At 35.5% G+C, this 13,561-nt stretch overlaps 1 long non-coding RNA gene across 1 annotated transcript in view; it reads right to left on the reverse strand.

The window, feature by feature from the left end:
- Positions 1-3,503: 3,503 nt before the first annotated feature.
- LOC109148828 overlaps positions 3,504-13,561 on the reverse strand; it is a 10,105-nt gene continuing 47 nt past the window's right edge. The window contains exons 1-16 of the long non-coding RNA XR_002048891.1: positions 13,327-13,561; positions 13,047-13,122; positions 12,886-12,962; positions 12,515-12,578; positions 7,371-7,479; positions 6,798-6,975; positions 6,429-6,492; positions 6,257-6,328; positions 5,761-5,884; positions 5,491-5,578; positions 4,931-4,989; positions 4,582-4,660; positions 4,350-4,431; positions 4,104-4,181; positions 3,945-3,998; positions 3,504-3,821 (exon numbers count right to left, since the gene is read on the reverse strand). The exon at positions 13,327-13,561 is cut by the window's right edge and continues 47 nt beyond it. This is a non-coding gene — a long non-coding RNA (uncharacterized LOC109148828). The remainder of the gene's footprint in view (positions 3,822-3,944; positions 3,999-4,103; positions 4,182-4,349; positions 4,432-4,581; positions 4,661-4,930; positions 4,990-5,490; positions 5,579-5,760; positions 5,885-6,256; positions 6,329-6,428; positions 6,493-6,797; positions 6,976-7,370; positions 7,480-12,514; positions 12,579-12,885; positions 12,963-13,046; positions 13,123-13,326) is intronic.

The following is a 13,561-nucleotide window of genomic DNA, read 5'->3' on the forward strand; positions in this document are numbered from 1 at the left end:
GTCTTTTCTCTTTAGTCGTTACTGTCCTGACTCCTGAATGGCTGAGTTGTCTGGGTCATTAACTAATTTTTTGGGGAACTATCTTACACCACAAAATTTAATAGGTGCAATCCTTACATTTAAAAAAAAAAAAAAAAAATCTTTCTTTGGATGACTATGTAAACCTATAGACAGTACTAGGTAAATATTACTTTTGTGTAAAAATTATTTAAGAGAGCATGTTGGAAAGACCATGACCACATGCATAATAGACATAAATTTCACTAGGAAGATCACTCCAAAAAAATGTTAATAAGAATCGACTTGTAATCTTTAAATACAAAATTCATACTTTACTCACTCGGCCATCTTTTTGAATTTTTTACTTTCTTTACTTGTAGCTAGATGGAAGATTTTTCAATTCATTTGCAGAACCAACATCTTTTAACGTTTGTTGTGACCTACTGTCTCAATCTATGCATCAACCACAGGAAATAGACTCTTCTTCCTGGAGCCATAGCCTAGACTTAGGGAATTTTGTACGACTTGTTAACATGATACAGAATTAGACACGCAAATAACGGGTCAACTGACTTAACCCGTTAATATTACCATTAGTTATGATTTTTAAATATTATTTTATGAATATTATGGTATGCTATGAATTAAATATATATGTATACTATTTTGTTGATTTAATTATAGGTTTAATAAAATAATTTTTTTCGTTTAATAAAATAATTTTTTTCTAAAGTTTTATTTTCTAAAAAGAAAATTATATTAACATGTCTAATGAGTTCTAAATATATAAAGTTTTATTGTAGCAGTTGTTACATTTAATTACATTCTTCAAATTTTGTCTCATTACATTTTTAACTTAAATTTTGTTTACTTACAACGACAAATGTTGAAAAAGACGCAAGGCGCCCTGGGGGCGCCTAAGCGTTGATTTTTTGACGCCTAGGCACTCGATTTATTTATTTATTTATTTCTATAAATAAAAGATTTAAAAGAAAAAAAAAAGAGCAAAACCTAACTAAAAAGTAAAAGGTAAAAATTGATAAAAAAAAAAAAAAAAAAAAAAAAAAAGGGATAAGGGTCAAATAGACCCTCAAACTATATATCAAAGTGCAATTAGGCCCTCAAACTAAATAAACATCCAATTAAAACCTTAAACTTGTTAAAAGAGTGCAATTAACCTATTTAATAGGTTACTAAAAGGTAAATGATTAATTTTGCTTGTTTGGCATTTGACATGGCATTTCAATTTAATAATTATAAAAAAAAAAAACTAAAAAAGTAGTTACTGTAGGCGAAGTCGCCGGTTTCAATTCTTCGTTAGATTGGAAGAAGAAACCGGCGTGCTTCCATCCAAATTGAACGAGAAGACAACGATTTCTCCGTTAGATTTGAATGGAGAAGCCGGTCATTTTCTCCATCCAAACTAAACGGAGATGCTGGCTCCTCATCGGAGAAGCCATGGCTACTCATTTAGATTTGGACGGAAAAGTCTGCCGACTTCTCCGTCAACCATGACATTGTTGATGGCTTGTTTTTGTTTTTTTAGTATAATTATTTATGTTAAATTTAAATGGAGAAACCAACGTTTTTCTTCTTCCGAACGAACCGAGAAGCCCGCCGGCTTCTCTGTCAACCATGGCAGTTTGGCTGCCGTGGCTTTCCTGTGTGTTTCAGTATTTTTTTTGTTGGTTTTATGTTATATTTGAACAGAGAAGCTAGCGGGTTTTTCCGTCTGAACTAAACGGAGAAGCCCGCCGGCTTCTCTGTGACTTTGTCAACCATGGCAGCCATGGCTTTCCTGTGTTGCATGTTTTTGTTTTTTTGTTTTTTTGTTTTTTTTTTTTTTGGTTTTATGTTATATTTGAACGGAGAAGTCAGCGGGTTTCTCCGTCTGAACTGAACGGAGAAGCCCACCGGCTTCTCTGTCAACAATGGCAGCTATCATGGTGTTGTAGTTTTTTTTTTTTTTTTTTTTAAATGTTATATTTGAACGTAGAATCTTGTGCACTTGGCCGAACTACACACAAAGAAGCCTGCGCATTTTTTCTGTTTGAAGGAGAAGCCCATCCGTCTGCTTCTCTGTTTGACCCTTATCCCAAAAAAAAATAATAAAATAAATAACATACGTACTTGAAGGCTGACTGGCTAGGGCTCAAAGCCTACAAATTGATCATCACTTTACATTAGCCTGAAACATAATCATCAAGGTGCCCTTTCTGCGTCTGCTTATAATATGTTTCTAGTTCTAGAATTATGCTACTACGTGAATGTGTTTAGTTGGTAGTCTATTGTAGCAATTGCATTCAATTATCAGGTCTGACATCAGATCCACAGTCAACTATTCGGAAGAGTGCTCTGGAGGCTCTCTTTAATATTTTAAAGGACCATGACCATCTCTTCTCTCAATTGTTTTGGGTTAGTGTTTTCAATTGTGTTATCTTCCTAATATTTAGTTCTACATGATAAAACTGAATCAGGAATTAAAGGATTATCAATCTTCCCCAATATTTGGATCTTTACAAATTGATGTGGGACTCTGATCTATTTATTAGTTTCTTTGATGTGTAGTATTAGTGGGATTTATAAGAAGTCCTGGCCAGGGTCCTGCAAGTACTAGTGTATCTTCACTAATACATTTGGCTGGTGAATTGAGAGGCAGACTTTCAAAAGAGGAGTGGTGTGGCTTTGCTTCTAGTGTTTGTATGTGAGAAAATTCTGCAAATTTAGTTGAATTGTGCTGGGTTGAGCTCTGTACAGCAGCAAGCAGTCAACAAGCCAAAGCTTCACTGGACTCCCCCGTTGTTCTAGTTCTTTCTCTATTACATAATTTGAGTAGTTTGGAAGGCGACATACTTTTGAGAAGTATGCTTCACAGTTGTTCATAGATTTAGTCCGGAGTGAGCATAGCTCTGGAGAAGTTCAGCGAGTTTTGTAAACTTTCCGTACTTGAATATGTAGACTTTTGTATTTGAATATTGTTTGATGTTATTATTTAACAAATATTTGTTACAATTGATTTTCTATTAAATCACTGCTGGAATTCTGCATTTTTCCGACCACCAAAAAGTGGTCAGAAAAGAGTGATTTTCGGTCGAAAATGCAGTTTCCGACCAATTTACCGACCACTTTATGGATTCGGAAAAAAGGCCCTAGCTATTACCGACAACTAGTCAAGGTGGTCGGAAATACCGGCTTCTATTTTAGGACGTCGGAGCTACTAGTTGTCGGATAAAGAGAGCATATTTCCTATCACTGGTGGTCGGTAATTGGTCGGAATTACCTTCTACCGGTGGTCGGTAAGATTTACAATTAAAAAATTAAAAATTTTGAATTACCGACCACTAGGTGGTCGGTAAGATTTACTAAAAAAAAATTTAAAATTCTACAAATATCAAATGAATTAGCCAATCATTTAAATCAAGGTGCAGCAATTGTTTCAGCTTCAAGATGGAGGATTGAAATGAATGCAGCCTAATTGATTAGTCAAGATCTAAAAGAGAATATTGTGCACAAAACATCATATTTGATATCATTGTATCATCAAATTGTAGCTCTAAATCTCAAGCATAAAAAACATTGGTAGTCAAAGTATAAAATCATACATCAATTATGTAAATCACTAGTAATAATCTAAAATAGCATAATTTCAGTAGAAACATCCAAAAATTTGCATCAAATGATAAAAAAGGAATCAGATTTCTTATTTTGACATTACCAGGCTTAGAGGAGTCTGCCAGCTTCGGAACAGAAATGGCTGATTTCTCATTCTGACATGAAACATTAGGGTTTAAGTATCTGTCATCTTCTTCATCATCTGAAACCTGTAGACATTGAAATCAGGAAACACTAAATATGTTGTATTGCAAAAATAAATAGAGAATTAGGAACAATTATCTGCATATATACAAAGATTGCATTTTAGAATTCAAATTAAAGACACATACTTGGACAGAGACATCTCCACTATATGCACTAATGCTCTCATTTAGACCTTCGTCCTGTCCCATTATCAAATTTATTGAATTGATATGAGAAAAGAAAATAGAATTGATAATTTCTTGCTAAGTTCAAGCTGCAAGCTAAAAGCTAATATGTCTTGTTACCTTCCGTTCTTGAAAAGCTCTAGGAATTGCTTCAAACCCTTTCTAAGTATACATATTCTTTGCCTTCCTTGAAAGAACCTGAAAATCGAGGTCAAGCAAAAAGAAGAAGACAACGTCAGTAATCCAAGTAATTAATTGGATCCAAAGATGAAGTTAATGCCAATTTAGAAGATCTTACACCAACACTTTCAAGAACATTCACAATGTTAAAAATCCTCCTCCTTTCAACCCCTAAATGTCACTTACCCAGATGATAAATTTTTGTTGCAGGCAGGATTGATGATGCATGCTTAGCAAGAGCTAGGCCAGCTCTCAAGATGGAAACAATCTGTAAGTAGGACATAGAAAATTAATTAAACATATAATGAAGGGAAATCAATGTTAGGAGATATTCAGGGACCAGTTTTGAAGAGGACATAGAAACAAGAAAAATGTGCCCAAGTATATACAGCACTGATGCAGAACTTAAAATACTAACCACAACAGGTTCACTTGGATCAATAAACTCAACAGAGGCAATAGCCACCGGTGTTTGAATCTTGGGCTGTTTTGGTTGGCTGGAAATAATGGTGAAAAGTAGTTAAATGAGCATTTCAGACAATAAATGTCCTAGAAGGAGCAGGTGTTACAAAAGCACAATAATAAGGTTAGCTGAACATAACAAACAGTAGAGACTGAACATCAGTAGCCTAAATTGTAAATTAAAAGTCCAGTTTTTATTCAATTTATTACACTCAGTTACTATATTCATTCATTATATAATAAATATTCATATTCAGAAGCAATTGTGAACAAAACATGCATCCCAATGACCCAATGTAACTCACCAACCAATCTCTTGAAGCTTCGTATATTAGCAATTTCCGTAGCTCAGCCATGGCATTCTCTGTAATTACAATTAAAAGTTAAAAAAAAAAGCACAAACACAAACACATAGTTGAGAAGAACAACCCCTATGCCTGATGTGTAAAATAAGTTAAATAACAGAGCAAGAGCACAAAACCACCGATACAGACGTTAAAGACAGGCTAATGGATCCAAAACTAGAGGCATTAAGAATACAGAGAAATTGTCGAAACTTATCTCTAATTTGAGTAATACATCCTGCGGAAATTTTACACAAAGCCAACAAGGATATAGAACAGAGAATAATCACAGATGGCATTACAGTTGGCTGCCAAATGGAAATTCAACAGACAATAGTGTCAAAATGTGGCTTACAATTTTCCACCAATCTGGTTCATACCATTTATGGCCATGTTAATTTGAAGCAAAGGCAAGTCTTTAAATATTTATTAATAATAATCACAGATGAGATTAAACACTTATGCAGATGCTAAGGTTCTAAACATTATTAATTACTGAGCAAGTTTTCCTGTCAACTTACTGCTCAGAAAAAACTGCGCCTGATTTCATACACCCAGCATATACACGAAGGTTGTCCATATATGTTGCAAGTGTGCTCCCTAAAGCATCTGCACATAATTATAGAAAACAATTCACTCTTTGCAATATTAAAACTTCACTAAACTAACTTGCAAGCTCATAGTTCTTCAATATATTTCATGTAACATAAAACTGCCATCAAATCTAATTCAATTCTCTTACTGTGACTAGATTACTGCAACTTGGGGTACCAAAGAATCATTAAACATACCAATATTCACATAAACATCATCGTTGACTTTGGCATAAAAATCAGCAATCCAACTATCACCAGCATGGACAAGAAATAGTTTCGTCTTTTTTGAGATTTCTTCATGTGCCTCAACATGGTCTTCCTGCCCAACACAAAACTTGAGATTGAGAAGAAGCTGATGTAATGCAGCTTACATAAACTGGCTGTCATTTAATGCAAGGGTTCAGGTCTTTGTTTAGAAAACTTCAGGCTACTATTTAGATTTTCATCCCTAGCAACACTTTTTGTGAATATGCAATGTAATTTTAACTTTGGAGCTTAATTGGTTTTCATTACTACTTTATGTATTTCTAATCAAAGACTCAAAGTTACCCAAGTTATGCAAAACTATTACCAGCGGACATGCCTGATTATTCAAAATCCAAAATAGTAGGAACTAGGAACTGAGATTTGACTATTCAAGTAAAAGCTTTAAAATCATTTCTGAAAAAGGTCAATTAGCCAACTGACTTACAAGAATGAAAAAACATTGGTTTCCCTGTTTTCATTGTCGATACTTCTGTCCAAGCTGTTCCCACGGTTAGAACTGCATATCAGTAAGTCATCATAATTTTAGTTTCAAAAAAATATACTGATAAAAGAAGGAAGGGCCACTGTATAACTATAAGAAATTAGAAGAGTTCCACCTTCTCCCAATGAAAAATCATGCAATAATTCCCTTCTCATCCTCCATCTTTTTCAAGGCCGCACCTGCACAGCACAACTAAGGTATAGATATCATAACGTGGAAGTAATATGCAAAATGAATCCAAGGAAACCAAATTTAGATCAAGTAGACATATTTGAGAAATCATCAGGAATTATCATGACCTTTTCATAATGTGACACTTTCAAGTGACAATAATTAGAATTTTAAAAGAATTTGATAGGAACAAAGGAATCTCAATTTCACAACACAAGTGAAGGACCATTAAAAGCATCGAAACAAACTCAAGACACAATCTGTCAAGATTTTAAAACAGAATGTCAAGACAAGAGAGAAAGTGAAACTCTACCTCTGGACATCCATGCCTTTCATCTAGCATCTCTATCATTTTTGCGCCGAAAACTAGTAAGAATCCCAATCACAACTAAAGGCCTTTGCTTAGGATTCCCATTCACATCTGCTAGCTCCTTAGGAAGAAAACCCTCTCATCGAGTAGCTGTTAGTTCCATTTCCAAGGATGAAAGTTTCTTCATTTGGTACACAAGAATAACAATATGTGAGAATTGAATGAAAATGGAAAGAAAATGATATTAGTAAATCAAAGTTAATTATCCAAGAAAAAATTTTATATATATATATATATATATATATATATATATATATATATATATATATAATTCTTATTCCTTGTTCCATGAGGATCTCTATTCATTCCCTGTAGTGAAGGGAAAAACAGTATAAAATGAATTCATGATTTCTAGAGGATAACAATTCAAATGGAATTGATATATCAAATGCAAGAAATGATTTCGAGGTTAGACTTGGGGTTCCATTCCAACCCTATTCATGTGTACCAAATGGAGCCTTGTGGAATTCTATAAATGTAACTTTAGTGATAAAATTAAAATGAAGTTTTGCCTACCTGCACTCTATGATCTTCCAAGTGTCATCTACAGAGATTGCAGATTGTCCCAATAATGAAGAAGAAAATATAGTCAACTTAAGCACTATAAGTGATACATTTATTATTCCTGTTTGTTAATGCACAGATAAACAACAAATAATGGATGTTACTACAAAGGTATGGAGTAGTAAATAATTCAGTATGGAAAGCCTATTATCAAGGCCATAAGAAATAGCATAACAAGAGATAATATGATGTCATCCACTAGCAATTCTTCATAATTTACAGTAGAGAAAAGTATGTGTTATAATAATATTATTATTATAATTTAATTAAACCAAGTATGTGGGAGTTGTGGCAATGCATGCAGATTGAGGATGCAGTAAGTGGGTCATGACTTTACAATACATGGAGCATGCATCTCCTAAATTTATGCTTTACTAGTTTTGTATTCACTATAAATAGGCTTGTTATTAACCATTTTAAATCATCAATTTGAATCACAAAGCATTCTTTCCTCTCTCTCCCTCTTTCTCTAATATATATATATTATATATATATATATATTATAGATATATTATATTATATTTAATATATATTATATTAAATATATTAATATATCTAACATTTGGTATCAGAGCCAGTCAACCTTTCAACCCCGAGGTATTTTTCATAGTGAATTATGGCCACAAATTTCAATATTGTATGGTCGGGTCCCAAATTGGACGGGAACCTCGATTACAATTATTGGCAAATTATGATGTCCACACATTTGCAAGCTCAAAATCTTTGGAGCTTTGTTGATCCCGGTCTACCCGAAGGAGCTGATGCAGGCGCTATACGGCGAGATAAATTGGCCTTGGGTCAGATTCACCAAGGTGTTCATTATTCCATTTTTGGGCAATTAGCTCGTGCTCAAACAGCAAAACAAGCTTGGGACATCTTAAAGGTGTCACACAAAGGAGTTGATCGGGCGCAGAAGTCTAAGTTGCAGTCGTTGAGAAGGTTGTACGATAATTGTGAGATGACCTCTACAGAAACAGTAGATGCGTATTTCACTCGTCTTATTGATATGGTGAATAAGATGAGGCTATATGGAGATACGATTGAAGATGGTGCAATGGTTGAAAATGTTCTTCGAACTATGCCGATGAAGTATGACCATGTGGTGGCTTCGATCACAGAGTCACACAAAACTGAGCTCTTATCAATTGCAGAGCTGAAAGGTATGGTAGAAAGTCATATTGACAGGATTGCGTCAAAATCGGAACCACTAGCAGAAGAAGCTTTGAAGAGTCAAGTCACCCTTAATGTGACTGGCACTAATCAAAGAGGTGGAGGATCTGGTAGAGGTCGTGGAAGAGGAAGAGGAGGTTCTGGTGGAAGAGGTCGTGGTAACTTCAACCAAGGAGGAGGACGTGGTAACTCCAACCAAGGAAGAGGTGGAGGTAATACCAAACAAGGTAAATTTCCATTTCATTGCTACAATTGTGGCAAGTATGGGCACAAGATTGCAGATTGTTGGTATAATGAGGACAACAATCGTGGAAATCAAGCAAACATTGCTGAAAATACTGCTGAAAAGTCTGGTGAGAGTTCTGAAACTTTACTTTTAGCCAGCGATAGTTTTTCTGCAGATAAGAACATATGGTTCTTGGATACTGGGTGTAGTAACCATATGTGTGGGAAGAAAGAATTGTTTTCCGAACTAGATGAATCAGTCCGGTCTGAAGTAACGTTTGGCAATAAGTCAAAGGTGCCAATTTTGGGAAAAGGTAAAATCTCTATTTAGTTGAAGGATGGTACTCACAATTTTATATCCAATGTGTTCTATGTTCCTGAACTACACCAAAATTTGTTGAGTATGGGTCAGCTGTCAAAAAAAGGATATAAGATACATATTGCTCAGGGGTGTTGTACCATTGAAGATGCTAAAGGAGTTTTGATTGCAAAGGTAAATATGTCCCAAAATCGACTATTTCCTTTGAAAATTAAGCATACTCTCCTTGATTGCTTTAATTCTGAAGTTTGTGATGATAATTGGTTATGGCATATGCGGTTTGGGCATTTTCATTTCTCTGGATTAAACTATCTTGCGAGAAAGGAACTTGTTTCTGATTTACCTGTTGTGAATGTCCCTGATCGTATCTGTGAGATTTGTGTGATTGGGAAGAAGCATAGAGATCCCTTTCCCGTGGGCAAGTCAAGGAGAGCTACAAAACAGTTGGAGATTATTCACTCAGACCTATGTTCGTTGGAGGTTCCCTCACATGGAGGTTGTAAGTACTTTATTACTTTCATTGATGATTTCAGTAGAAAAACATGGGTTTACTTTCTGAAGCAAAAGTCTGAAGCATGTGATGTTTTCAAACAATTTAAGGCTTTTGTTGAAAAGCAGAGTGGTTATGAAATTAAAATCTTGAGAACTGATAGAGGTACAGAATATATTGCATGTGATGATTTTCTGAAAAAGAAGGGTATTCAACATCAGATGACAGCTAGATACACTCCACAACAAAACGGAGTGGCTGAGAGGAAGAATAGGTCTATCATGGATATGGTAAGGTGCATGTTGAAATCCAAGGATCTGCCTAAACCTTTTTGGGCAGAAGCTGTTGCTTGTGCTGTCTATGTGTTGAATAGGTGTCCAACTAAGAGTGTCCGGGATAAGACACCCGAAGAAGCTTGGAGTGGGAGAAAACCCTCTATCAAATATCTCAAGGTTTTTGGATGTTTGGCATATGCACATGTGCCAGATCCATTGAGAAAGAAGTTGGATGATAAAGGTGAGAAATGCATATTCATTGGTTATAGTGACGCTTCAAAGGCTTATAAACTATACAATCCTGAAACTAAAAAGGTTGTTATAAGTCGTGATGTCACTTTTGACGAATATGGTGCCTGGGATTGGTTAGCTAAAGATGAAAGTTCAGTTGTTATTCCTGTTGTTGAAAATATTGTTGATGAGCAACCGATTCCAAATCATGTCCAGTCTCCTTCACAGCCAGAGTCGTCAGTTCGACGATCTCAGCGCGAGCGCCACTTACCAGCTCGCTTGCAAGATTATGTTTTGGGTCATGATAATGACCTGTCTGATGAAGAGATTGTTCAATTTGCTCTCTTTGCAGATTGTGATCCTTTATCTTTTGAGGAGGCTGCTATAGAAACTCATTGGCTTAAGGCGATGGATGAGGAGATCTGTGCCATTGAAAAGAATGGTACCTGGGAGTTAACAGATTTACCTCCTGGAAAGAAACCAATTGGAGTGAAGTGGGTTTACAGAACGAAGTACAAGTCAAATGGAGAAATTGACCGTTTTAAGGCAAGGTTAGTAGCAAAGGGTTACAAGCAGAAACCAGGTATTGATTATTTTGAGGTTTTTGCTCCTGTAAGTAGACTTGATACAGTTCGTATGATTATTTCTCTTGCTGCTCAAAATGATTGGAAATTGCATCAAATGGATGTCAAGTCTGCTTTTTTGAATGGTTTTCTTGAAGAAGAAATATATGTTGAGCAACCTGCAGGATTTCTGAAGAAAGGGGAGGAAAATAAAGTGTACAGGTTGAGAAAAGCCTTGTATGGCTTAAAGCAAGCGCCTAGGGCGTGGTATGGTTGCATTGACTCATATTTTGTTGAAAGTGGTTTTATGAGATGTCCTCATGAACACACTTTGTATGTCAAATGCACTGATTCTGGTGATATTGTTTTAATCTGTCTGTATGTTGATGATCTGGTTTTTACTGGAAACAACTTGAAGCTAATCTCAGAATTCAGGGAGGCACTCATTAAGAGGTTTGAAATGACCGATATGGGCCTTATGTCTTACTTTCTTGGCCTTGAGGTTATTCAGATGGATGGTGGAATCTTTATTTCACAGAAGAAGTATGCTGCTGATATTTTGAAAAAGTTCAAAATGGAAAACTCCAAACCAGTTTCAACTCCGTTAGCTGAAAAGTTAAAGGTGTCCAAAGATGAGTGTGGTAAGAATGTGAATGTTACAGCTTATAAAAGTTTAATTGAAAGTCTGAGGTATCTGGTGGCAACAAGGCCAGATATTTCTTTTGGAGTTGGAATACTTAGCAGATTCATGGAGGAGCCAAAAGAATCACATTGGGCTGCAGCAAAGCGAATTCTGAGATATGTGAAAGGTACGAGTAATGATGGACTTTTTTACTCTACTAATGAAGCTGTGGAACTTGTTGGGTACACAGACAGTGATTGGGCTGGAGATATGGAGACCAGAAAAAACACATCAGGATATGCCTTCTATCTTGGTTCAGCCATATTTTCTTGGTCGTCAAAGAAGCAGCAGATTGTAGCACTTTCAACAGCAGAAGCAGAATATATTGCAGCAGCAAACTGTGCTACTCAAGAAGTTTGGCTGAGGAGAATTTTGGAGTTCTTACAACACGAGCAGGAAGCACCTACAACTATTTTTTGTGACAACAAGTCAGCAATATCGTTGTCCAAAAATCCAGTCTTTCATGGTCGCAGCAAACACATTGATATCAAGTATCACAAAATCAGAGAGTTGGTTGTTGAAAAACAAATCAACATTGAGTATTGTTCAAGTGAATGTCAAGTTGCAGATATCTTTACGAAGCCGTTGAAGACAGAGATATTTCTTAAATTGAAGAAAGATATTGGGATGACCAATATATCCAACTTGGTTTAAAGGAGGCAATGTTATAATAATAATATTATTATAATTTAATTAAACCAAGTATGTGGGAGTTGTGGCAATGCATGCAGATTGAGGATGCAGTAAGTGGGTCATGACTTTACAATACATGGAGCATGCATCTCCTAAATTTATGCTTTACTAGTTTTGTATTCACTATAAATAGGCTTGTTATTAACCATTTTAAATCATCAATTTGAATCACAAAGCATTCTTTCCTCTCTCTCCCTCTTTCTCTAATATATATATATATATTATATATATATATATATATATATATATATATATATATATATATTATAGATATATTATATTATATTTAATATATATTATATTAAATATATTAATATATCTAACAGTATGCAAACACAGACAATCCCATAAGAAATAGCATTTCAAGAAACCAGCAATCATGTCAATGCAAATTAGCTCATGAGAAAATCCATCTTCTCGGAAAGAACGACTATGAAAATGTAGATACCTGACCAGTTATCCTATCAAGATCTTTTGTCAAGTAAACTCTGTTTTTCGCATCTATCCATAAACTGCTCCACAAAAAAAAAAATAATAACAATAATAATGTTTATCAAAATTAACTTTATGCACGTACAACTGTGAAATTGGGTGAAGGTGAGATTGCCAATCAAATGAATTAAAGCATATAAGTTTATAAGCATAAAAACAAAACAAATTAAATAACAGGACGCTTAAGCTTTCCTAGATCCAGCAATTCAGCTCGAAAAAAATTAAATCCAGCAGTGAAGTCCTTTTTAATTTATGAGGCAATTAACGAATTCGGGGGGATTTAAAACTCAGAAGAAGCTCTTGGAAAAGCTAAGGCATATAACTCACCGACCGACGACATAGAGAGAAGCCATGGTGGCGAACATGGCTATGCCGAAACATGTAACTTCTCCCCTTCTTCTTGTCTTTCGGCATATAGAAATTCACACACAAATATTAATTTATACAGTAACACTATACTTAATCAGAATTGGTATGCCGAAATGAACCTGGATATTTTCTGAATTACATTTTGAAATGAGTGATTGAAATTGGCGATATTCTTATCTCCTCATCCACAGTACACTGAAATAATAAGAGTAAAGCATAAAACTCCATTCAGCTCATAAATATATGTATGTCACAAAAAAGTACCTAAACCCTAAAATGAAAGAAGAGAAAAGAAAATGCCTCACGCTGATCTACTCACGCCGCTCCTAGGAAGTAGCCATAGGTCTCCTCAATAGAATTAGGAAATTAAGGATTAGGGTTTAAGATTAGAGGACTAACCTGTAGGATAGTGATGGAGACCGCGGTAGAGTCGGGAAGAGGCGACAACGGTAGAAACTTTGGTGCAGGCTGAGACGTCGGAGGAGGTGGGAGCGATGACGGCAAAGAGAGGCTTAGACAGCGGCGGAGTTGGGAGTGACGGCGAAGAGAAGTCTGAGATACGGCGGAGGCAGGAGCGGGAACGACAGCGTGCAGAGGTGGGAAGTGTTTGATTCTGCTGAGCGACGGCGTGCGA

Source organism: Ipomoea nil, unplaced genomic scaffold (genome assembly GCF_001879475.1).
Source record: "Ipomoea nil cultivar Tokyo-kokei standard unplaced genomic scaffold, Asagao_1.1 scaffold2144, whole genome shotgun sequence".
Classification (NCBI taxonomy): domain Eukaryota; kingdom Viridiplantae; phylum Streptophyta; class Magnoliopsida; order Solanales; family Convolvulaceae; genus Ipomoea; species Ipomoea nil.